At 44.3% G+C, this 27,959-nt stretch overlaps 1 pseudogene; it reads left to right on the forward strand.

The window, feature by feature from the left end:
- Nucleotides 1-24,573: 24,573 nt before the first annotated feature.
- LOC135572617 (uncharacterized protein K02A2.6-like) lies at nt 24,574-27,683 on the forward strand (annotated as a pseudogene).
- The last annotated feature ends 276 nt before the right edge of the window (nt 27,684-27,959 follow it).

Here is a 27,959-nt window from a genome sequence, read left to right on the forward strand (position 1 = left end):
ACACGCCATAAAACAGCAGAACTATACTCCAATTGTTTTTTTTACCAATCTGGGTTACACTCCTCACTGCTTCATCAACAAAACAACAAAAACGCTCGAGGGGCAGAAATTGTGGCAGTTTCTCCTATAGCAGATTCCATCGATGGGTTGATAGAATTGTTTAAGTATTTATTAAAAAACTAAGATTTTTAGTTTGTAATGTAACGGTTATACCCACATTCAATGACTTTCTAAATGTGATCCGTTACAGTTACCTGCAAAACATTTTAAATCAGGAACATAACTTTTGGATGACCCAAACTCAGTAACGTAATCTGATTGATTACCTTCAGTTATTTTTGGATTACTTTCCCTTAAAGAGGCATTAGAAGAAGACAAAAAGAATCCATCAAATGCATTCTGTGTGTCTTCATAGTGGTCTCATTTATGATTGGTCTCACTCAGGTCGAACAAATTTAAACTTTTTCCAATGCTGAATTGAATGTCATTGAGAAAACAGAAAGATGTCGATTTTTTTTTCTTCTCACAAACATTCATCTAGTTTTTCACAAGTAATGGGGATCCCTAATAATTACAAATAATACATTTGAGTTAAATTAGACAACCGCATGCGTCATGGCGCATCGATATGTCTATTGCTACTGTTGAAAATGGACGAGGAAACCAGGTTCTTTACTTTTGTGTGTGTGTAATATTTGCAACATTTTAATTGAATATCACTTTCTCACTATCCACGTTATGCCGAAACATATGCCAGGGGCTTTCTGCGTAAAAGTGCATCATTCGCATAGCACACTCTAAAAATTAGAGGTTCAACAAGGGTTCTTCTAAGATCCTCAAAGTTCTTCGAAGAACCTTAATGTTTTCGGCAAGAACCCCATAGCAGGTGGGGTTCATCGAGAAACCTCCTTAGTTGGTGGGGGTTATTGCAGGAGCTGCCCAACTGAAACATTTGGATTTGAAAGGACAGCAGGTGCAGGCACTTAAATGAAACATGTCAATTGTATGATCTAAATTCATATTGTTTTATGATGATACCATCTATCTTTTAATATTTGTGAAAATCTTTCTCAAACAGGAAATGTACACAATTCATTGGATATCAATCAACAAAGAGGTAAGAATATGTATGCTATAAGAATATGTTGAAGGCTAGCTATATTGGGTGCAGATACAGACGGAGGTATACAAAGGTATGTCAATTGGTATTGGTGTGTTATGCAGACCACTTGTATTATCCTCCTCCCTCACCTCTTCAATGAAAATCCCATAGACCTCTACATTATGGACAAGGCATGTGTATGAAAACCATTATCAACTGGTTTTTCATTCACATTTACCACAAGAACCAGGGTATAAACACTCTCATGTGCATGTTTTCTTAATCATCTGTACATATTTGTTTTAGATTCACAGACCGTTCCTACACCTCTGATGAGTATAACAGGAAACCTGTTAGATCACCATGCACTGAAAAATCATTCTGGCTATGGATACGGAGAACATCAACACATTAACATCAACATGCCAGAGGATATACCCACTGGACTTGGGGCCCTGCTGGGGTTTACCTCCTATTTAGATTTTTGTATTCTGCTTTGCCACAATAAATCATAAAAAACACTAACAACTAAAATATTGTGTTATTGTTGTTTTTGTTATGTGTGTTATTAATAATATTAATAATAGGGGAGGGAGGGGGTAGTTTTAAAATGAACCCCGAACGGTTATTGAAAAGGTTCTCCGAGGATCCATTAAAATGGTTATTTTAAGAACTTGTAAGTGTTCCCCAACAGTTTCCATTTGATGAACCGCTAATGGATACTCTTCGTGGTGGTTTAGCTTCCTGTGTTATTTAATAGGATATAGGCCTAGGCAATTTTTCTTCCAATACAGGTTCAAACTGTGCAACAACATACATTCAAAAACATAGGCCTTTATATTTTCTATAGAAAAAAAAGTGTATAGACCTAAATATTGTCTATTTAGCCATGGATATTTCTTGATTGGTGCCTGGAAAAAACACGAGAATATACAGTACTGGGCAAAAGGAATTGAATCAACGTTGTTTCCGCATCATTTCAGCCCCAAAAATATATGTACTGGCGTTGAATTAACGTGGAAAACCAAATGGATTTTAGTAATCACCCTAGGGCATTTTTATTTGTTTCACCCAAATTCAATCTAAATCCAACGATATTGTGAAATGTTTTCTTGATTTCACGTTGAATTCATGTTAGTTGACAACTCAACCAAATAGAGGTCGACGTATGTGCCCAGTGGGGCGCAGTTATAGTATACATGTAAATAATTCGATGATATCATTTTATTTTACAAGTAGACTTTATTGAAAACATATATACAAGTTAAAAATGCACAATGAAAATAGATGGAAAAAAGTTAGTTACAATCCAAAATGGTGAGCATCACAAGCGTAACTGGGCACAGGCTACCTCAAATAACAGTTAGGCGGTGGGTCGGCAAAACGAGGAGCAGCGTTGGGTCTGGAGTATTTCAGGTAGGAGGGCTCAGCACACATACGCACGTTCTTGATACGCCTTCCATTATCATCACCAGAATTTCCAGAAGTTATTTTTGAGTGTGGCATATATGGACTGGCTGGAACCTGAAATAGATAAACACGATCAACAAATGAATGTCTGTTGATCTCAGGGTGGTTGAATGAAAGATACAATAAGTACGGTCTGATACAGTTCATATAATTATTGTGGACATACCTTGACAAAACAATCGTTGGATGATAATCAGATGACGTTGTTCTCGATGCCTTTTCTGACTGCATCCCTTTTGACTTGAACGAAACCTTCCGTAGGCCTACATGTTTTCCTCATAGTAGAAGTGGTCACAAATGTAATTTTTGGACCTGAATGCCAAAACATTCCTGAGATAGAGGTGCTCAAATTGACCCATTTTCAATACCCCATCCATGTCTTCATCACTGGAAAATATAAACGGTTGATATCATTTGAAAGCTGACAAACAGGCTTGTTAAACTGTTTTATGATTTATATTTAAACAAATACTTTTGTCTTTTTTTTTTTCTTTAACAGCAATTATTTAAAAAAGTGTACAAAACATTTTTTAAAACCTGCTCTTTCCATCACATGAATTGACCAGGTGAAAGGTATGACCCCTTATTGATTCCACTGATTAAATCCATTTCAAACAGTGTAGATGAAGGGGAGGAGACGGGTTAAAAATATATCGTTTGTGTCAAGACCTGCGATGCTGCTGGGTTTTTCATGCTAAACAGTTTTCCGTGTGTATCAAGAATGGTCCACCACCCAAAGGACATCCAGCCAACTTAACACAACTGTGGGAAGCCTTGGAGTGAACTTGGGCCAGCATCCCTGTGGAATGCTTTCGACACCTTGGACTATTCCCTGATTTATTGAGGCTATTCTGAGGGTAAAGGGGGGGTGGGGGTGTATGTTGTAACTTGGACCCTATTTTACATAAATTGAGGTGTTTGTTGTGCCTGCCATCAGTTGAGATATCAAATCAAATCAAATTGTATTTGTCACATACACATGGTTAGCGAAATGCTTGTGCTTCTAGTTCCGACAATGCAGTAATAACCAACAAGTAATCTAGCTAACAATTCCAAAACTACTACCTTATAGACACAAGTGTAAGGGGATAAGAATATGTACATAAAGATATATGAGTGAGTGATGGTACAGCATAGGCAAGATACAGTAGATGGTATTGAGTGCAGTATATACATATGAGATGAGTATGTAAACAAAGTGGCATAGTTAAAGTGGCTAGTGATACATGTATTACATAAAGATGCAGTAGATGATATAGAGTACAGAATATACTTATACATATGAGATTAATAATGTAGGGTATGTAAACATTATATTAGGTAACATTGTTTAAAGTGGCTAGTGATATATTTGACATAATTTCCCATCAATTCCCATACTCTTGAATACAGGGTGGGTGTCATGTTTTGGCTAATAAATGTAGTAACATTTTAAATGGTACCACAAAGATGTTTTTAGGTCCACACATCAGAGAATGTTGACTTGAGTGGGGATATCCATTGTTATAAATTCAACTGTCAATCTTCCATAGGAAACTGATTGAAATAATAGAAATATAGACAATAGAATAAACATTCCCATTCAAATTGACATTTGAAAATGGGTGGACCAGCCGCCATCTTTCTGGTAGTAATTGGAAGTTAAAGTTTCAATTCAATTGGTTTACCAGCTAAATTTCAGGCGTCTGAAAGGATAGGCCAATTCTATGAATTCGATGTATATGATTTAACTGACAACCACCTTGTATTCAGCAATATACTGTGTCTCAACTGATGATGGATGGGCACCACACAAACATTTTAGATGATGTCAAATAGGGTATAAGCTACAATATTTGTGAAATGAGAGGTGACCATAACACTTCTTACCGTTTCCCCTGTAATGATCCAATATGCCTTATCATCTTGAGTGTAGGTTATACAGCTGGAGACTACAATTGACCATTTGGTTGACTTGGGAGTTGAGAGTTCGTACCACTGCGTAAGAGGAGTATGTGGTGCAATTTGTCCTCCAATACAAATTCCGGTGAATAAAGAGTTGGGCTGTTTCTATGTGCTCTTAAATGGTTTACACTTTTACATTGAAATGTGATCTCTACATATACACATATGTTTCCTTTCAATGAAGCCCTAGACAACCAGGAATTGGAAGTTCCTTACTAATTAGAGACCTTAATTCATCAATCAAGTACAAGGGTGAAGCGAAACTCCCAGGGTCTCTGTGGAATGAGTTTGAAACCTTTGCAGTATATGTTCCAAATAAATGTCCCTTGGAAACAGCTGAAGTAAATGCGGCTACTTTGTTGTTATTCTGACTGCACTTTTTGACTGTAAATTAGCCGTAGTTGGTTAGCTAGCAAGTAAGGCATAAGAACGTTGCCAGCAAGTATGGCAATGGTACATTTAGAACAAACGACTGGGTCGCATCCATAGATACAGAAACTGAACGACTGCGTCACGTCTCTAGCAACCGAACCTATAGAATGAACAACCAGCCGGTTTGATTAGCAACCCTAGATTTGTGTCGGGAGTATATATTGTGGAAGGATGAAATAGTATGAATAAATTCATCAAAATAAAGTTTTTAACGAAAATATGTCAATTATTTGAATATGTTTGTAACCCGTGGTATAAAAGTGTTAATGCCCTCGAAGCCGATGTTGGAGGATATATTATATATATTATAATAATTTAAATAGATCTATGCAACTTCAAAACGAACATAGGCCATTAGATTTTCGATAGAAAGTGTGTATAGAATAAATATTGTCTATTTAGCGACGGATATCTCTTGATTAGTGTCTGGAAGAAACATGAGGATACAGTACTGCCCCACTATTCCAAAACTGGTTGAATCAACGTTGTTTCCACGTCATTTCGCCCCCAAAGATCTATGTGATGACGTTGAATTAACGTGTAAAACTAACTGGATTTGAGAAAAGTCATCAATGCAATGACATTTCGTATTTTTTTCAATAAACTTTTAACCTAAATCCAAAGACATTGTGAAATGTTTTGCAGATTTCACCTTGAATTCAACAACTCAAACAAATGTAAATCAAATATAGAGGTCGAACTGATGTCTGTGCCCAGCAGGGCGCTTTTTAATTTACCCAGTTATCATATCAATAAAAATAATTGGATTGCATAATTTTATTTTCCAAGTAGACTTTATTTAAAAAATACACAAAAGTTAACAGTGCACGATGACAATAAATGAAGAAAAAAAGTTAGTTACAATCCAAAATGGTGAGCATCACAAGCGTACCTGGGCACAGGGTACCTCAAATAGTTAGGCGGTGGGTCGGCAAAACGAGGAGCAGCGTTGGGGCTGGAGTATTTCAAGATGGATTCGATGGAGAAAGGACTGCTAAAGTTCACCTCATTATTATTCTGCATTTGAGGGCTGGCGAGGGTTGGATTTGGTGAGAAGACCGCGGCAGAGCGCTCGGATATCTGTTCTGCCTCCATTCGCACTTTGGTGGACAACTCCGGGAACAAGTCCAGTATGCCCTTGAAGTGGCGTCTTGCCATCTTCGCTGTTATTTGACTCTGGTCGAATTTCCAGAAGTTCTTTTTTGAGTGTGGCATATATGGACTGACTGGAACCTGAAATAGATCAACACGATCAACAAATGAATGTCTGTTGATCTCAGGGTGGTTGAATGAAAGATACAATAAGTACGGTCTGATACAGTTGATATAATTATTGTGGACATACCTTGACAAAACAATCGTTGGATGATAAGCAGACCCTGACGTTGTTCTCGATGCCTTTTCTGTCTCCTGAGAGGAAAGCTCCCAACTTGTCCATCAACTACAAATGATAACACTCCATATTAGCACTCGTCATTAATTAAGGACCAGTAATTCCTTTTCAGAACACAATTGAAATTACACCCTGGGTGAGCAAATATATTGGTTTTACCTGAGTAAATGTGAGCATCTTGTCTGGAGAGTCCTGAATGACATAAGCAATCAGTCCCAGATAGGTTGTGCTCTTCTTCTTGCCATAACGTTGGTTCTTACTTTGCTGAACAACGTTGGACGGCGCCTGTGGAGGTAGGAGAGCTCCCATGATGTTCTCTGTTACCTTCTGCATCTTTTTCGTTGTAGAGTTCTTCTCACACCAAGTGTCACACAGAGCACTAAATATCAGGACCTTGCTCAGTGGAACTGTTAACCTGGGCTGGCCTCTGGATATATGTCCTGCTAGAACAATAGGACAAAATAAGTCGTGCATTCTACATTAACTAGGCCTATATGACCTTTTCATACTGAGAGAAGGTGTTAAACGGGGGCGCTGAGGGGGGACATGTACAATTTGTCCTCTTTATGATTCCAATGTTATGGCCCTGTGATAAACGATTTGCTGCATGTGAATGGTACAGTTAGCCTCATCAGTAAGCCTTTTTCCCCTGGACAATGGAACTGATAGACCTAAATGGGGGAGACTATTTGGACTATAGGTAGGGCCTTCAGGCTCCAGTTTTGTAGAAAGTAGTAGTCTAACCACATTAGATAATCCATTGGATAAATATTTAGTAGACTGGATACGTAAGTACGTTTACAATTGATTCCGTATAAGATTACAAAACCAAAATTACATATTAAATTAACTTCAAATGTATATTATTTTCAAACGATTTAGACTACTTGGCTACATGTAGAAGGAAGGTTTTAAAAAACAGCGTCGTTTATCTCATGTAAGGCTTATCTATTACAGTCTAATACAGTTATTTGAGTAGAACGAAAGAAAATAAATAGTCTATTTGAGCCAACAATATTGAAAGCCTACTCGATGATTACAAAACAACGTGGACTGCACTGACTGTTTTATCAAATGACATGTGAATTATAAGACGTGCTTACGAAGATGTCCTGAACTTCAGGGATAGATCTTGCATTGATAATTTCGACCATTATTGTTTTAAAATAACCATATAATGAATCAATGAAACCAAGTTAAGTCTGAGGGACATTTCCTCAGGGCCCCGCCCCGCTGTTTACCACCTTATCCTGGTATGAAAAGGTCCTTTTGGCCTAGTTAACCTGGAATGCACACCTGTACGTGTAGTAGTACCCTGTGCCTACATATGCTTATGATGATCACCATTTTACATGGAGAAAAAAACGTTTTTCACTTCATATTATGCACTTTTAAGTCGTTTATGTCTCATTAAAGTTTATAATAACTTAATAAGCTACTTTTACGCATTCATATGCTCCCATACCTGATTAAATTGGTAACATTTTTTATACATTGTTAATCTATAACCTAGACAATGTCAATGTATGCGTTTATAAATGTCTGTTGATACAGTTGGAACCTCTCATTTAAAGAAAACATCTAAGAATAACTTGGACATTTGTAGCCAGCTGGTGTTTTTTATTACAGGTTGATGCTATATTTCGTAGACATAGAAATCAGATTCGTTCTTTGTTCAAATCTAATTCGCAATAAAAACCTCAATTCTAGGACTACACTGAGATATTTTGTAGGCTGATTGATAGGCCAGGGCTGCCAATGCAGTTTCAATACAGCGTGCTACTTTAGGTTAACCCTGCAGTGATGTCCAGTCTATAAATCATTTACATTGTTTTTTATTCATTTTTTCACGACTATGAAGATTGTGTTTTTGGAAAGCTCTATGTAATATTAAATGGGCTAGGTCTACATGGGCTTGAACCGGCTTGAACTCATCACATTAGTAGGCTATAATAGGGCGTCAGAGAAATATCCATTGTCATCTCAAGTCCTGTGCATTTTACATTTTTAAATATTTATTTAACTAAGCAATTAATTGTATTTTATTTTAAACTAATAAGCAAGTCAGTTAAGAACTAATTATTATTTACAAGGAAGGCCTACCCCAGCCAAACCCCTAGCTATGCTGGGCCAATTGTGCGCCACCCTACGGGACTCCTAATCACGCCGGTTGTGATGCAGCCTGGAATCTAACCAGGGTCTGTAGTGACGCCTCTAGCACTGAGATGCAGTGCCTTAGACCGATTCTCCACTCGGGAGCCCATCTGGTGGTCCACAGCATAGAGTTTGTGTAGCCCAGTCCAGCCGGGGATTCGAATTCCCGCTATAACGACTTCATGCTTTTCCCATTTGTCCCGAAATCATGCATTCAGAATCTTGACTGACGCACGTAGTTAGTGGGATGAACGTCAGTATCTATTCACAAATAGTCTATTGCCGGCCAGACTGCTGCACATAGATCGAAATATAACGTTATGACAATTTCCAACAGCCATGCGCTGAGATCACTACGCAATTCATGCGTTCTGCCTGCGACAGTGCTGGGTGTCTTCCTGCTTCTTGGTCAGGGTAGCTTGGCAACATTAGCTATAGCCTATTAAATTAGTGATAACGATTGATGCAGACATGATTCCACGTCTCTTGTTCTGTTATCTGCTTTTTGTCGAAGTAGCAACAATGCGATACAATGTAACATTTGAGTGGAAGGATCGTGTAAAGTCTTGCTACTTTTAACCACCATGTAGACTCATTATGTCCAAATGTATAGTGGGCGATGGACATTTGCAGCATTGTTGCAATCATTGAAGGCAGAAGTAGGGCCCTAGACAACCAGGAATGGAAGTGCCTTACTAATTAGTGACCTTAATTCATCAATCAAGTACAAGAGTGAAGCGATACTCCCAGGGCTAGGTCTACATGGGCTTGAACCGGCTTGAACTCATCACATTAGTAGGCTATAATAGGGCTTCAGAGAAATATCAATTGTCATCTCCAAGTCCTGTGCATTTTACATTTTTTAAATATTTATTTAACTAAGCAATTAATTGTATTTTATTTTAAACTAAGCAAGTCAGTTAAGAACTAATTATTATTTACAAGGAAGGCCTACCCCAGCCAAACCCTCATTGAAGGCAGAAGTAGGGCCCTAGACAACCAGGAATTGGAAGTTCCTTACTAATTAGTGACCTTAATTCATCAATCAAGTACAAGGGTGAAGCGAAACTCCCAGGGTCTCTGTGGAATGAGTTTGAAATCTTTGCAGTATATGTTCCAAATAAATGTCCCTTGGAAACAGCTGAAGCAAATGCGGCTACTTTGTTGTTATTCTAACTGCACTTTTTGACTGTAAATTAGCCGTAGTTGGTTAGCTAGCAAGTAAGGCATAAGAACGTTGCCAGCAAGTATGGAAATGGTACATTTAGAACAAACGACTGGGTCGCATCCATAGATACAGAAACTGAACGACTGCGTCACGTCTCTAGCAACCGAACCTATAGAATGAACAACCAGCCGGTTTGATTAGCAACCCTAGATTTGTGTCGGGACTATATATTGTGGAAGGATGAAATAGTATGAATAAATTCATCAAAATAACGTTTTTAACGAAAATATGTCAATTATTTGAATATGTTTGTAACCCGTGGTATAAAAGTGCTAATGCCCTCGAAGCCGATGTTGGAGGGTATATTGGCATGGTTTGGCAAATATTGGCCAAAATATCCTCCAAACACTGGCTTCGAGGGCATAATTAAGCAATAAGGCACGAGGATATGTGATATATGGCCAAAATACATACCACGGCTAAGGGCTGTTATAACGCAGGACGCAACGTGGAGTGCCTGGATACAGCCCTTGGCCGTGGTATATTGGCCATACTTTATACCACAAACCTCATAGGTGCCTTATTGCTAGTATACGCTGGTTATCAACGTAATTATAGCAGTAAAAATACATATTTTGTCATACCCATGGTATAGGTCTGATGTACCACGGCTGTCAGCCAATCAGCATTCAGTGCTTGAAACACCCAGTTTATAATCATTTAAATAGGTCTAATGCAACTTCAAATACAAGTTCAAAACGAACATAGGCCATTAGATTTTCGATAGAAAGTGTGTATAGAATAAATATTGTCTATTTAGCGACGGATATCTCTTGATTAGTGTCTGGAAGAAACATGAGGATACAGTACTGCCCCACTATTCCAAAACTGGTTGAATCAACATTTACATTTACATTTAAGTCATTTAGCAGACGCTCTTATCCAGAGCGACTTACAAATTGGTGCGTTCACCTTATGACATCCAGTGGAACAGCCACTTTACAATAGTGCATCTAAATCTTTTAAGGGGGTGAGAAGGATTACTTTATCCTATCCTAGGTATTCCTTAAAGAGGTGGGGTTTCAGGTGTCTCCGGAAGGTGGTGATTGACTCCGCTGTCCTGGCGTCGTGAGGGAGTTTGTTCCACCATTGGGGGGCCAGAGCAGCGAACAGTTTTGACTGGGCTGAGCGGGAACTGTACTTCCTCAGTGGTAGGGAGGCGAGCAGGCCAGAGGTGGATGAACGCAGTGCCCTTGTTTGGGTGTAGGGCCTGATCAGAGCCTGGAGGTACTGAGGTGCCGTTCCCCTCACAGCTCCGTAGGCAAGCACCATGGTCTTGTAGCGGATGCGAGCTTCAACTGGAAGCCAGTGGAGAGAGCGGAGGAGCGGGGTGACGTGGAGAACTTGGGAAGGTTGAACACCAGACGGGCTGCGGCGTTCTGGATGAGTTGTAGGGGTTTAATGGCACAGGCAGGGAGCCCAGCCAACAGCGAGTTGCAGTAATCCAGACGGGAGATGACAAGTGCCTGGATTAGTGTAACGGTTTTCTAATGGTGAAGGAGAGTCGGACCAAAATGCAGCGTGTATATTACGATCCATGTTTTAATAAACAAACGTAACACGAATCTAAATACAATTATCTACAAAAACAATAAACGTAATGAAAACCGAAACAGCCTAAACTGGTGCAAACGAACACAGAAACAGGACATCAAGACACTAAGGACAATCACCCACCATACAACCAAAGAATATGGCTGCCTAAATATGGTTCCCAATCAGAGACAACGATAACCACCTGCCTCTGATTGAGAACCACTCCAGACAGCCATAGACTTACCTAGAACACCCTACTAAGCTACAATCCCACTAACATACACACCAAAACCCCCAGACAAAACACACCACAATACAAAAACTCCATGCCACACCCTGGCCTGACCCAATACATGAAGAAAAACACAAAATACTTAGACCAGGGCGTGACAGAACCCCCCCCCTAAGGTGCGGACTCCCGAACGCACCTCAAAACAAATAGGGAGGGTCCGGGTGGGCGTCTGTCCATGGTGGCGGTTCCGGCGCGGGACGTGGACCCCACTCAATAAATGTCTTAGTCCCCTCTCCTCGCGTCCCTGGATAGTCCACCCTCGCCGCCGACCATGGCCTAGTAGTCCTCACCCAGAACCCCACTGGACTGAGGAGCAGATCGGGACTGAAGGACAGTTCGGGACTGAGGCAGCTCGGGAGTGAGAGAAAGCTCGGGAGTGAGAGAAAGCTCGGGAGTAGAAAGCTCTGGAGTGAGAGAAAGCTCAGGAGTGAGAGAAAGCTCAGGAGTGAGAGGAAGCTCAGGAGTGAGAGGAAGCTCAGGAGTGAGAGGAAGCTCAGGCAGGTAGATAGATCTACCAGATCCCGGCTGGCTGGTGGTCTCAGCAGATCCTGGCTGACTGGCAGATCCTGGCTGACTGGTGCTACTGGCAGATCCTGGCCGACTGGCACTTCTGGCGGATCCTGGCTGACTGGCACCTCTGGAAGATCCTGGCTGACTGGCAGATCCTGGCTGACTGGTGCTACTGGCAGATCCTGGCCGACTGGCACCTCTGGAAGATCCTGGCTGACTGGCACCTCTGGAAGATCCTGGCTGACTGGCAGATCCGGAAGAGTCTGGCTGACTGGCAGATCCGGAAGAGTCTGGCTGACTGGCAGATCTGGAAGAGTCTGGCTGACTGGCAGATCTGGAAGAGTCTGGCTGACTGGCAGATCTGGAAGAGTCTGGTTGACTGGCAGATCTGGAAGAGTCTGGCTGACTGGCAGATCTGGAAGAGTCTGGCTGACTGGCAGATCTGGAAGAGTCTGGTTGACTGGCAGATCTGGAAGAGTCTGGCAGACTGGCAGATCTGGAAGAGTCTGGCTGACTGGCAGATCTGGAAGAGTCTGGCTGACTGGCAGATCTGGAAGAGTCTGGCTGATTGGCAGATCTGGAAGAGTCTGGTTGACTGGCAGATCTGGAAGAGTCTGGCTGACTGGCAGATCTGGAAGAGTCTGGCTGACTGGCAGATCTGGAAGAGTCTGGTTGACTGGCAGATCTGGAAGAGTCTGGCAGACTGGCAGATCTGGAAGAGTCTGGTTGACTGGCAGATCTGGAAGAGTCTGGCAGACTGGCGGCGCTGGGCAGACTGGCGGCGCTGGGCAGACTGGCGGCGCTGGGCAGACTGGGAGCACTGGCGACGCTGGGCAGACTGACAGCGCTGAGCAGACTGGCGGTGCTGGGCAGACTGGTGGCGCTGGGCAGACTGGGAGCACTGGCGGCGCTGGGCAGACTGGGAGCACTGGCGGCGCTGGGCAGACTGGCGGCGCTGGGCAGACTGGCGGCGCTGGGCAGACTGGCGGCGCTGGGCAGACTGGGAGCACTGGCGGCGCTGGGCAGACTGGAGACTCCGGCAGCTCAGGAGAAGAGAAAGGCTCCGACAGCGCTAAACAGGCGGGAGACTCCGGCAGCGCAGGAGAGGAGACAGGCTCTGGCTGCGCTAAACAGGCGGGAGGCTCCGGCAGCGCAGGAGAGGAGACAGGCTCTGGCCGCGCTAAACAGGCGGGAGGCTCCGGCAGCGCAGGAGAGGAGACAGGCTCTGGCTGCGCTGAACAGGCGAGGCGCACTGAAGGCCTGGTGCGTGGTGCTGGAACCGGTGGTACTAGATCGAGGACACGCACAGGAAGCCTGGTGCGGGGAGCTGCTACCGGAGGACTAGAGTGTGGAGGTGGCACAGGATGGGCTAGACCGTGAAGGCGTACTGGAGATCTTGAGAGCAGTGTTGGCACAGGACGTGTAAGGCTAGGGATGTGCACAGGAGGCCTGGTGCGTGAGGCTGGCACCACCTTCACCAGCCGACTAACACGCACCTCAGGACGAGTATGGAGCGCTAACCCAGGTGCCATCAAATCCCGACACGTTCCGTCGGTCGAATTCCATGCAAAAAGCACCAACACAGCAACTCCCTCATTTCTCTCTCCTCCAATTTCCCCATTAACTCCTTCACAGTCTCTGTTTCGCTCACCTCCAACACCGGCTCTGGTTCTGGTCTCCTCCTTGGCTCCTCACGATAAACAGGGAGAGTTGGCTCAGGTCTGACTCCTGACTCTGCCACACTCTCCCTTAGCCCCCCCCAAGAAATTTTTGGGGCCGATTCTCAGGCTTACGTCCGCGTCGCCGTGCTGCCTCCTCATATCTGCGCCTCTCAGCTTTCACCGCCTCCAGTTCCTCCTTGGGGCGGCGATATTCTCCAGCCTGAGCCCAGGGTCCTTCTCCGTTTAGGATTTCCTCCCATGTCCAGAAATCCTTATAGCGCTTCTCCTCTTTGGGCTGCTCCTGCCTGTTGACACGCTGCTTGGTCCGTTTGTGGTGGGTGATTCTGTAACGGTTTTCTAATGGTGAAGGAGAGTCGGACCAAAATGCAGCGTGTATATTACGATCCATGTTTTAATAAACAAACGTAACACGAATCTAAATACAATTATCTACAAAAACAATAAACGTAATGAAAACCGAAACAGCCTAAACTGGTGCAAACGAACACAGAAACAGGACATCAAGACACTAAGGACAATCACCCACCATACAACCAAAGAATATGGCTGCCTAAATATGGTTCCCAATCAGAGACAACGATAACCACCTGCCTCTGATTGAGAACCACTCCAGACAGCCATAGACTTACCTAGAACACCCTACTAAGCTACAATCCCACTAACATACACACCAAAACCCCCAGACAAAACACACCACAATACAAAAACTCAATGCCACACCCTGGCCTGACCCAATACATGAAGAAAAACACAAAATACTTAGACCAGGGCGTGACAATTAGGACCTGCGCCGCTTCCTGTGTGAGGCAGGGTCGTACTCTGCGGATGTTGTAGAGCATGAACCTACAGGAACGGGCCACCGCCTTGATGTTAGTTGAGAACGACAGGGTGTTGTCCAGGATCACGCCGAGGTTCTTAGCGCTCTGGGAGGAGGACACAATGGAGTTGTCAACCGTGATGGCGAGATCATGGAACGGGCAGTCCTTCCCCGGGAGGAAGAGCAGCTCCGTCTTGCCGAGGTTCAGCTTGAGGTGGTGATCCGTCATCCACACTGATATGTCTGCCAGACATGCAGAGATGCGATTCGCCACCTGGTCATCAGAAGGGGGAAAGGAGAAGATTAATTGTGTGTCGTCTGCATAGCAATGATAGGAGAGACCATGTGAGGTTATGACAGAGCCAAGTGACTTGGTGTATAGCGAGAATAGGAGAGGGCCTAGAACAGAGCCCTGGGGACGCCAGTGGTGAGAGCGCGTGGTGAGGAGACAGATTCTCGCCACGCCACCTGGTAGGAGCGACCTGACAGGTAGGACGCAATCCAAGCGTGGGCCGCGCCGGAGATGCCCAACTCGGAGAGGGTGGAGAGGAGGATCTGATGGTTCACAGTATCGAAGGCAGCCGATAGGTCTAGAAGGATGAGAGCAGAGGAGAGAGAGTTAGCTTTAGCAGTGCGGAGCGTCTCCGTGATACAGAGAAGAGCAGTCTCAGTTGAATGACTAGTCTTGAAACCTGACTGATTTGGATCAAGAAGGTCATTCTGAGAGAGATAGCGGGAGAGCTGGCCAAGGACGGCACGTTCAAGAGTTTTGGAGAGAAAAGAAAGAAGGGATACTGGTCTGTAGTTGTTGACATCGGAGGGATCGAGTGTAGGTTTTTCAGAAGGGGTGCAACTCTCGCTCTCTTGAAGACGGAAGGGACGTAGCCAGCGGTCAGGGATGAGTTGATGAGCGAGGTGAGGTAAGGGAGAAGGTCTCCGGAAATGGTCTGGAGAAGAGAGGAGGGGATAGGGTCAAGCGGGCAGGTTGTTGGGCGGCCGGCCGTCACAAGACGCGAGATTTCATCTGGAGAGAGAGGGGAGAAAGAGGTCAGAGCACAGGGTAGGGCAGTGTGAGCAGAACCAGCGGTGTCGTTTGACTTAGCAAACGAGGATCGGATGTCGTCGACCTTCTTTTCAAAATGGTTGACGAAGTCATCTGCAGAGAGGGAGGAGGGGGGAGGAGGATTCAGGAGGGAGGAGAAGGTGGCAAAGAGCTTCCTAGGGTTAGAGGCAGATGCTTGGAATTTAGAGTGGTAGAAAGTGGCTTTAGCAGCAGAGACAGAAGAGGAAAATGTAGAGAGGAGGGAGTGAAAGGATGCCAGGTCCGCAGGAGGCGAGTTTTTCCTCCATTTCCGCTCGGCTGCCCGGAGCCCTGTTCTGTGAGCTCGCAATGAGTCGTCGAGCCACGGAGCGGGAGGGGAGGACCGAGCCGGCCTGGAGGATAGGGGACATAGAGAGTCAAAGGATGCAGAAAGGGAGGAGAGGAGGGTTGAGGAGGCAGAATCAGGAGATAGGTTGGAGAAGGTTTGAGTAGAGGGAAGAGATGATAGGATGGAAGAGGAGAGAGTAGCGGGGGAGAGAGAGCGAAGGTTGGGACGGCGCGATACCATCCAGTAGGGGCAGTGTGGGAAGTGTTGGATGAGAGCGAGAGGGAAAAGGATACAAGGTAGTGGTCGGAGACTTGGAGGGGAGTTGCAATGAGGTTAGTGGAAGAACAGCATCTAGTAAAGATGAGGTTGAGCGTATTGCCTGCCTTGTGAGGGGGGGGGCAGGTGAGAGGGTGAGGTCAAAAGAGGAGAGGAGTGGAAAGAAGGAGGCAGAGAGGAATGAGTCAAAGGTAGACGTGGGGAGGTTAAAGTCGCCCAGAACTGTGAGAGGTGAGCCGTCCTCAGGAAAGGAGCTTATCAAGGCATCAAGCTCATTGATGAACTCTCCGAGGGAACCTGGAGGGCGATAAATGATAAGGATGTTAAGCTTGAAAGGGCTGGTAACTGTGACAGCATGGAATTCAAAGGAGGCGATAGACAGATGGGTAAGGGGAGAAAGAGAGAATGACCACTTGGGAGAGATGAGGATCCCGGTGCCACCACCCCGCTGACCAGAAGCTCTCGGGGTGTGCGAGAACACGTGGGCGGACGAAGAGAGAGCAGTAGGAGTAGCAGTGTTATCTGTGGTGATCCATGTTTCCGTCAGTGCCAAGAAGTCGAGGGACTGGAGGGAGGCATAGGCTGAGATGAACTCCGCCTTGACGTTGTTTCCACGTCATTTCGACCCCAAAAATATATGTGATGACGTTGAATTAACGTGTAAAACTAACTGGATTTGAGAAAAGTCATCAATGCAATGACATGTCGTATTTTTTAATGATTCCACGTCTCTTGTTCTGTTATCTCTTTTTTGTCGAAGTAGCAACAATGCGATACAATGTAACATTTGAGTGGAAGGATCGTGTAATGTCTTGCGACTTTGTAACCACCATGTAGACTACATTATGTCCAAATGTATAGTGGGCGATGGACATTTGCAGCATTGTTGCAATCATTGAAGGCAGAAGTAGGGCCCTAGACAACCAGGAATTGGAAGTTCCTTACTAATTAGTGACCTTAATTCATCAATCAAGTACAAGGGTGAAGCGAAACTCCCAGGGTCTCTGTGGAATGAGTTTGAAATCTTTGCAGTATATGTTCCAAATAAATGTCCCTTGGAAACAGCTGAAGCAAATGCGGCTACTTTGTTGTTATTCTAACTGCACTTTTTGACTGTAAATTAGCCGTAGTTGGTTAGCTAGCAAGTAAGGCATAAGAACGTTGCCAGCAAGTATGGAAATGGTACATTTAGAACAAACGACTGGGTCGCATCCATAGATACAGAAACTGAACGACTGCGTCACGTCTCTAGCAACCGAACCTATAGAATGAACAACCAGCCGGCTTGGTTAGCAAACCTAGATTTGTGTCGGGACTATATATTGTGGAAGGATGAAATAGTATGAATAAATTCATCAAAACAAAGTTTTTAACGAAAATATGTCAATTATTTGAATATGTTTGTGGTATAAAAGTGCTAATGCCCTCGAAGCCGATTTTGGAGGGTATATTGGCATGGTTTGGCAAATATTGTCCAAAATATCCTCCAAACACAGGCTTCGAGGGCATAATTAAGCAATAAGGCACGAGGATGTGTGATATATGGCCAAAATACATACCACGGCTAAGGGCTGTTATAACATTGGGAGAGGAATGTACGACCACATTGCCAAGTTGGGCTCCATAAATCACCCTGTTTTATAAATCCAACTGAGATGCAGGGGAGTAGGTGTGTCCAAACGTTTGACTGGTAATGTACCAGTCAAAAGATTGGACACACCTACTCATTTTTACATTGTAGAATAATAGTGAATATACCAACTATGAAATGACACATGGAATCATGTACTAACCAAAAAGTGTTAAACAAATCAAATCGATTTTATATTTGAGATTCTCAACCAGCTTCATGAGGTAGTCACCTGGAATGGGTTTCAAATAACAGGTGTGTTTTGTTAAAAGTTCATTTGTGGAATTAATTTATTTCCTTATTAATGCGTTTGAGCCAATCATTTGCGTTGTGACAAGATAGGGGTAGTATACAGAAGATAGCCATATTTGGTGAAAGACCAAGTCCATATTATTGCAAGAACAGCTAAAATAAGCAAAGAGAAACGACAGTCACTACTTTAAGACATGAAGTTCAGTCAATGCGGAAAATGTCAAGAACCTTGATCGTTTCTTCAAGTGCAGTCGCAAAAACTATCAAGCTCTATGATGAAACTGGCTCTCATGAGGACCACCACAGGAAAGGAAGACCCAGAGTTACCTCTGCTGCAGAGGACAAGTTTGGTTTGTATGGTTTGTATGGTTCCCACCATGAAGCATGGAGGAGGAGGTGTGATGTTGTGGGGGTGCTTTGCTTGTGACACTATCAATGATATATTCAGAATTCAAGGCACACTTAACCAGCACGACTACCACAGCATTCTGCAGTGATACGCCAGCCCATCTGGTTTGCGCTTAGTGGGACTATGCATTCCAAGTGACTACCTCATGAAGCTGGTTGAGAGAACACTTTTTTGGTTACTGCATGATTCCATATGTGTTATTTCATAGTTTTGATGTCTTCACTATTCTACAATGTAGAAAATAGTAAAAACAAAGAAAACCTTGAATGAGTAAGTGTGTCCAAACCTTTGACTGGTACTGTATGTTGATGTTAGGAAAGGTAGGACACTGTAGGACAGGTAGGACACTGTCATTGTAAATACGAATTTGTTCTTAACTGACTTGCCTATATTAAATAAAGGTTACATTTAAGAAAAATAAATCAATATTATCAGGTAGAACAGAAAACCAGCAGGCTCCTGACCTCGTGGGAGAAGAGTTGATTACCCCTGGTTTAGACCCCTGTCCCTAAAGACAAACAAACTGTGAACAAAAATGTAAATAATCTGTGGATGTGTCAGGGCTAGGTCAAAACTGTGATTTGCAAACGTTCCAATGTTATGGCCCTGTGATAAACGATTTGCTGCATGTGAATGGTACAGGTAGCCTCATCAGTAAGCCTTTTGCCCCTGGACAATGGAACTGATAGACCTAAATGGGTTCCAGTTCTGATAGACCTTCCGGCTCCAGTTTTGTAGAAAGTAGTAGTTGGTTGGTCAGCTATTTTCCACAATCTTTTTTTTTGTTATTTAAATTTCGTTATATACAAAGGGCCTGACCTCATTGAAATTATGTTCACCTCACTCATCTCTTCCATTGTCCCAGCTAATGCGTTCTGTATAACAAGGAATTCTGTGGCATTTGCATCCACTAAATATGTATTAGACATTCACAGAACTATAACATTCGGAATGCTGTGAAGTGCTGCCTTGCCACTCACAGTTTTAGCCTATAATTCAAAAGCAGATAAACAGGGGACTGTTTTCTAAATGTTTTTTTCTTGCCTGTATATAGTTTAGGCAATCCTGCTTTGTTTTTTATTTTATTTTTTAATTTTTTATTTCACCTTTATTTAACCAGGTAGGCTAGTTGAGAACATTTTCTCATTTGCAACTGCGACCTGGCCAAGATAAAGCATAGCAGTGTGAGCAGACAACACAGAGTTACACATAGAGTAAACAATTAACAAGTCAATAAGACAGTAGGAAAAAAAAGGGGAGTCTATATACATTGTGTGCAAAAGGCATGAGGTAGGCGAATAATTACAATTTTGCAGATTAACACTGGAGTGATAAATGATCAGGTAGAGATATTGGTGTGCAAAAGAGCAGAAAAGTAAATAAATAAAAACAGTATGGGGATGAGGTAGGTAAAAATGGGTGGGCTATTTGCTGATAGACTATGTACAGCTGTAGCGATCGGTTAGCTGCTCAGATAGCAGATGTTTGAAGTTGGTGAGGGAGATAAAAGTCTCCAACTTCAGCGATTTTTGCAATTCGTTCCAGTCACAGGCAGCAGAGAACTGGAACGAAAGGCTGCCAAATGAGGTGTTGGCTTTAGCGATGATCAGTGAGATACACCTGCTGGAGCGCGTGCTACGGATGGGTGTTGCCATCGTGACCAGTGAACTGAGATAAGGCGGAGCTTTACCTAGCATGGACTTGTAGATGACCTGGAGCCAGTGGGTCTGGCGACGAATATGTAGCGAGGGCCAGCCGACTAGAGCGTACAAGTCGCAGTGGTGGGTGGTATAAGGTGCTTTAGTGACAAAACGGATGGCACTGTGATAAACTGCATCCAGTTTGCTGAGTAGAGTGTTGGAAGCAATTTTGTAGATGACATCGCCAAAGTCGAGGATCGGTAGGATAGTCAGTTTTACTAGGGTAAGTTTGGCGGCGTGAGTGAAGGAGGCTTTGTTGCGGAATACAATGCCGACTCTTGATTTGATTTTCGATTGGAGATGTTTGATATGAGTCTGGAAGGAGAGTTTACAGTCTAGCCAGACACCTAGGTACTTATAGATGTCCACATATTCAAGGTTGGAACCATCCAGGGTGGTGATGCTGGTCAGGCGTGCGGGTGCAGGCAGCGAACGGTTGAAAAGCATGGATTTGGTTTTACTAGCATTTAAGAGCAGTTGGAGGCCACGGAGGGAGTGTTGTATGGCATTGAAGCTCGTTTGGAGGTTAGATAGCACAGTGTCCAAGGACGGGCCGGAAGTATATAGAATGGTGTCGTCTGCGTAGAGGTGGATCAGGGAATCGCCCGCAGCAAGAGCAACATCATTGATATATACAGAAAAAAAAGTCAGCCCGAGGATTGAACCCTGTGGCACCCCCATAGAGACTTCCAGAGGACCGGACAGCATGCCCTCCGATTTGACACACTGAACTCTGTCTGCAAAGTAATTGGTGAACCAGGCAAGGCAGTCATCCGAAAAACTGAGGCTACTGAGTCTGCCGATAAGAATATGGTGATTGACCGAGTCGAAAGCCTTGGCAAGGTCGATGAAGACGGCTGCACAGTACTGTCTTTTATCGATGGCGGTTATGATATCGTTTAGTACCTTGAGCGTGGCTGAGGTGCACCCGTGACCGGCTCGGAAACCAGATTGCACAGAAGGTACGGTGGGATTCGAGATGGTCAGTGACCTGTTTTTTTGACATGGCTTTCGAAGACCTTAGATAGGCAGGGCAGGATGGATATAGGTCTGTAACAGTTTGGGTCCAGGGTGTCCCCCCCTTTGAAGAGGGGGATGACTGCGGCAGCTTTCCAGTCCTTGGGGATCTCAGACGATATGAAAGAGAGGTTGAACAGGCTGGTCATAGGGGTTGCGACAATGGCGGCGGATAGTTTCAGAAATAGAGGGTCCAGATTGTCAAGCCCAGCTGATTTGTACGGGTCCAGGTTTTGCAGCTCTTTCAGAACATCTGCTATCTGGATTTGGGTAAAGGAGAACCTGGAGAGGCTTGGGCGAGTAGCTGCGGGAGGGGGGCGGAGCTGTTGGCCGAGGTTGGAGTAGCCAGGCGGAATGCATGGCCAGCCGTTGAGAAATGCTTGTTGAAGTTTTCGATAATCATGGACTTATCGGTGGTGACCGTGTTACCTAGCCTCAGTGCAGTGGGCAGCTGGGAGGAGGTGCTCTTGTTCTCCATGGACTTCACAGTGTCCCAGAACTTTTTGGAGTTGGAGCTACAGGATGCAAACTTCTGCCTGAAGAAGCTGGCCTTAGCTTTCCTGACTGACTGCGTGTATTGGTTCCTGACTTCCCTGAACAGTTGCATATCGCGGGGACTGTTCGATGCTATTGCAGTCCGCCACAGGATGTTTTTGTGCTGGTCGAGGGCAGTCAGGTCTGGAGTGAACCAAGGGCTATATCTGTTCTTAGTTCTGCATTTTTTGAACGGAGCATGCTTATCTAAAATGGTGAGGAAGTTACTTTTAAAGAATGACCAGGCATCCTCAACTGACGGGATGAGGTCAATGTCCTTCCAGGATACCCGGGCCAGGTCGATTAGAAAGGCCTGCTCACAGAAGTGTTTTAGGGAGCGTTTGACAGTGATGAGGGGTGGTCGTTTGACTGCGGCTCCGTAGCGGATACAGGCAATGAGGCAGTGATCGCTGAGATCCTGGTTGAAGACAGCGGAGGTGTATTTGGAGGGCCAGTTGGTCAGGATGACGTCTATGAGGGTGCCCTTGTTTACAGATTTCTCCATCCTAACATTCGATTGAATGTGATTCAACAATTCTTCACTAGATGGAAATGTTGGACAGGAAATGAACTACTGTTCGGTGAAAAGTAACCTCAATTCTAGTACTACACTGAGATATTTTGTAGGCTGATTGATAGGCCAGGGCTGCCAATGCAGTTTCAATACAGCGTGCTACTTTAGGTTAAGCCTGCAGTGATGTCCAGTCTATAAATAATTTACATTGTTTTTTTATTCATTTTTTCACGACTATGAAGATTGTGTTTTTGGAAAGCTCTAGGTAATATTAAATGGGCTAGGCCTACATGGGCTTGAACCGGCTTGAACTCATCACATTAGTAGGCTATAATAGGGCTTCAGAGAAATATCCATTGTCATCTCCAAGTCCTGTGCATTTTACATTTTTTAAATATTTATTTAACTAAGAAAGTATTATTTTTTATTTTGTTAACTAAGCAAGTCAGTTAAGAACGAATTCTTATTTACAATGAAGACCTACCCCAGCCAAACCCTAGCTATGCTGGGCCAATTGTGCGCCATCCTATGGGACTCCTAATCACGCCGGTTGTGATACAGCCTGGAATCTAACCAGGGTCTGTAGTGACGCCTCTAGCACTGAGATGCAGTGCCTTAGACCGATGCGCCACTCGGGAGCCCATCTGGTGGTCCACAGCATAGAGTTTGTGTAGCCCAGTCCAACCGGGATTCGAATTCCCGCTATAACGATTTCATGCTGTTGTATCTGGGATCTACATCTGTTTATATTAGTTACTGTGCTGTTACTAAGCAGTAATGCATTACGGCAGTGTTACGTTACTACACCTAATATTAAATGCACATGCGCACTGGAATGCCGGGAACTGTAGAGCACGAGGGGTTTTTGGACTAAACGACAACTAACTGTACTCCCGTCTCCTGCCTGGTCATTTCTCCACAACACAAATATTACAGTGGCGACGAGGTGATTAAACTACATAAACGGACATTGCTTGAAGGGAAGAATGTTGCGTGAGTAATGAAACTCAATTTTTTTTTTATGTAATTCGTCAGTTATTTTTTATTTTCTTTCGCCAGTAGAGTAGGCTAAACACTGCTAGCACTGCTAGTACAGTATTCAGGAGCTGCCAAGTAGCAAGACTATTGGAGTCCAGAATAGCGACACTGCCCTCTGGTGGTTAAATAAAATAAACTGTCATTGAACCCATTGAAATTAGGCGATCTCAGTGGAGAAATATTGTCAAGGAAGAAAAAAAAAAGGAAGAAGGGACGTAACACGGTGTGTACATTAATACAAATGAGTGCAGTGAATGAAGTAATTGCAGAAACTTCTGAAGTGAAGAAGTAGATGAATATTCAGAAAATTAAGGAATATAAGGAAACTGAACAATTAACTGTGAAAATGGCAACCATTGGTCGAGTACCAGAGTTTGAGGCTACAAAAGAGGATTTTGATTCCTATTTGGAGCGTTTTGAGCGTTGGCTGGCTGCAAATGAAATCAAAGATGGAAAGAAAGCAGACGTATTTCTCAGTGTTTTGGGTCCAACTGAGTATGGATTGCTGAAAGGTCTCATTGAACCAATGAAAGCAGTGGAGTTGAACTATGCAGAACTGACTGAAACTCTTTCAAGGTATTTCAAGCCTAAGCCAATTCTCATTGCAGAACGTTTCAGATTTGACCAACATCACCAGAGTCAAGGGGAAACCGTGGCTGACTACATCCTTGCTTTAAAAAGGCTGGCAAGTACATGTGAGTTTGCACGATTTCTTGATGATGCTCTCCGAGACAAGTTTGTATGTGGTCTCACAGGTGAAGCATATCACAGAAGGCTCCTGTCAGAGAAGGACCTGACCTTTAAGAAAGCCTGTGATATAGCACTTGGACTCGAGCTTGCCCACAGGGATACTATTGAGCTATCGGGACATGCAGAACGTCAGAAAGGTGTTCACAAGGTCAGTGATGCAAGTGGTGGAAAAAGCTCACAAAAGTCACACTTTTTTCAGTCCCGTCCTCAAGGTTACACAAGAACAAAGCAGCCCACATCTCAAAGGTCTAAGCCAAGTTGCTACAGATGTGGGGGAGATAATCATCAGCACAGTGAATGTCGATTCCAAAAGGAAAAGTGCCACAATTGTGGAAAGGTTGGACATTTACAGAGAGTGTGTAAAGCCTCGAAACGCACAGCAAGAGCGCACAAAGTGTCAGACGCAGCACAAGAAGAGGAAGGTACAACTGAAACAGTAGTGGAACTGTTCACAGTGTACACAGCTCAACAACTAAAAGATGGAATCTATCTCAATATGGAGTTAGCGGGAAAACCAGTAAAAATGCAGCTGGACACCGGAGTGTCTGTATCCCTGGTTCCAGAGAGACTCTACAAAGAAAAACTGAAAGAGTGCCCTCTTCAGCCCGCGTCCATCCGCCTTTCTTCATACACTGGTGACACTATTCCTGTGTTAGGGCAGATCCAGGTACCAGTCCGGTATGAGGGGAAGGAGTGGACGCTACCGCTTGTCATTGTTAAAGGAGAAAAATCAGCCTTGCTAGGCAGAAACTGGCTACAAAAGATCAAGTTGAACTGGGGAGAAATCTTCAGTCTGAGAAATGACAAACCAGTGAGTCAGGCTACACTCACTAACATGCTGGGGAAGCACAAAGAACTTTTCAAAGATGGCTACGGTGAAATACAAGACTTCACAGCAAAAGTCAGAGTGCAAGAAGGAACCAAGCCTATCTTTCACAAACCACGTCCAGTTCCCTATGCTCTTAAAGAAGCAGTAGAGAAGGAACTGGACCGCCTACAGAAGAATAACATAATAACGAAAGTAGCGAGGAGCGACTGGGCCGCTCCGATTGTTGTAGTCCCAAAGAAAGACAAGACCGTCAGAATGTGCGGTGACTACAAGGTCACAGTAAATCGCTGCATACTACCAGAGGAATATCCACTACCAAACGCTGAAGATCTGTTTGCCACTCTAGCTGGTGGGAAGGTTTTCAGTAAGCTGGACCTGGCATTCGCTTATCAGCAACTGAAGCTGGATCCGGAGTCAGAACAGTATCTGACCATCAATACACACAAGGGGCTATTCAGATTCAATCGCTTGGCTTATGGAATCTCGACAGCTCCAGCGATATTCCAACAAACAATGGATCAGATCTTGGACGGTATAGACCATGTTGTGTGCTTCATGGACGACATCCTCGTGTCAGCACCAACCATTGGAGAGCACCTTGTAGTGCTGGACAAAGTGATGTCAAGACTGGAGAAATACGGAGTGAGAATGAAACGCAGCAAGTGTGAGTTCCTCCAGGACTCAGTGGAGTATCTCGGATACAAGATTGATGCACAAGGCCTGCACCCAACCAACAGCAAGGTGAAAGCAATCGTAAACGCTCCAGCACCCACAAATATCTCAGAGCTGAGGTCATTTTTGGGGCTCCTGAACTATTACGGAAAGTTTGTGGCAAACTTGTCCACATTGTTGCATCCGCTTCACCAACTGCTGCAGGCCGATACAAAGTGGAATTGGTCCCCACAATGCGAAGAAGCATTCAAGACTTGCAAACAGCGTCTGCTAAAGAGCAAGTGGCTTGCCCACTATAACACAGAGATGAAGCTGAGACTCGCGTGTGATGCATCTCCATACGGAGTAGGAGCCGTCATCTCACATGTTCTACCGTCAGGTGAAGAACACCCTATTGCATTTGCATCACGGACTCTGTCACCAAGTGAGAAAAATTATGCTCACATTGAGAAGGAAGCCCTGAGCATAATATTCGGAGTGAAGAAGTTTCACAAATACCTCTACGGAAGGAAGTTCCAACTGCTGACAGATCACAAGCCTCTGTTGGCCATCCTTGGACCAAAATCAGCTATACCAACCCATGCGGCACTTCGAATGCAACGTTGGGATCAAGGGTGGTGGTACCTCACAAATTCCAGAGGAGACTGCTATCTGACCTGCATGAGGGACATCCAGGGATCACTCGAATGAAAGCACTCGCTCGCAGTTATCTGTGGTGGCCTGGACTGGATCAGGACATTCAACAGCATGTAGGCCACTGCTCACCTTGTGAAGCTGTTCGCAACAAGCCTGCTGCTGCACCTCTTCATCCATGGTCCTGGGCTGCTACACCTTGGGAACGCATCCATGTGGATTACGCCGAAATTGACAAGCAACACTTCCTTGTTGTCGTCGATGTCCATTCCAAGTGGATGGAAGTGTTCCCTACTCAACTGACCACAGCTGAGAAGACCATCAATCTTCTCAGACACCTGTTTGCATCCTTTGGACTAGTCAAGGAGCTCGTATCGGACAATGGCCCTCCGTTCACGTCAAACGATTTTGAAATGTTTCTCAAGAACAATGGGGTAAGGCACATCCTGTCACCACCTTACCATCCGGCATCAAATGGAGCAGCGGAGAGAGCCGTGCAAACCTTTAAGAAGGCCTGGACTAGACTCGAGGTTCAGTCTGTGCCCATCCACCAAAGGCTTCCCCGGTTCCTGTTTACTTACCGTAACACCCCACACACAGTAACGGAATGTACACCAGCTGAACTGTTTCTGAAACGCCAACTACGTACCCGCCTGACATTGTTGAAACCAGACTTGTCAAGCACTGTGGCAAAGCACCAGCTACAGCAGAAGAAAGCTCATGACAGACACTCAAAGACTGTCAGAGAATTCAAAGAGGGAGAGAGGGTGATGGTACGTGATTTCAGACACCCCAAGCGCCTGTGGAACTCAGGTGTGATCTTGCAACGCAGAGGACCTTTGACTTACCAAGTCCAAATTGGTCATCGCCAGGTCAACGTTCATGTGGATCATCTGCTACGGTCCAACGCCCCAGCAGAGACATACCGAGAGAACAAGAACAATAACGACCCCCAGGACTATTCTCCTGACTGTGGACGTACGGAAGAGACAGAGCCTGACCTTCCACCCGAACCTGGCCCACCACAGGAAGCACAGGAGGAGCGGAGATATCCTATTCGACAGCGAAGGGCACCTCAAAGGCTTGACCTGTGAGTTGAGCTGGTTAAGGAGGTAACGGACAGTAAAACAAACACTTTAATATGTCCAAGATAAAAGGGAAGAAAAAGGACATTACCTGGGTTAGTTATTAGGACACAAACTCCATCTTCGGGGCAGAATAATCCCCTGGATTTGTGCTGGGCTCTGAAAAGTCTGCTTCAACCCAGTAGTTGAAAAATGTTTAAGAATGCATTGTTCAGATATTGCATTAGTAGTTACCTAACATATTTACCTTGTTCTCTGGGAGTTAAACACTATGGGGGAGGAGTGTAGTATCTGGGATCTACATCTGTTTATATTAGTTACTGTGCTGTTACTAAGCAGTAATGCATTACGGCAGTGTTACGTTACTACACCTAATAGGAAATGCACATGCGCACTGGAATGCCGGGAACTGTAGAGCACCAGGGGTTTTTGGACTAAACGACAACTAACTGTACTCCCGTCTCCTGCCTGGTCATTTCTCCACAAAACAAATATTACACATGCTTTTCCCATTTGTCCCGAAATCATGCATTCAGAATCTTGACTGACGCACGTAGTTAGTGGGATGAACGTCAGTATCTATTCACAAATAGTCTATTTCCGGCCAGACTGCTGCACATAGATCAAAATATAACGTTATGACAATTTCCAACAGCCATGCGCTGAGATCGCTACGCAATTCATGCGTTC

Source organism: Oncorhynchus nerka, linkage group LG7, assembly GCF_034236695.1.
Source record: "Oncorhynchus nerka isolate Pitt River linkage group LG7, Oner_Uvic_2.0, whole genome shotgun sequence".
Lineage (NCBI taxonomy): Eukaryota > Metazoa > Chordata > Actinopteri > Salmoniformes > Salmonidae > Oncorhynchus > Oncorhynchus nerka.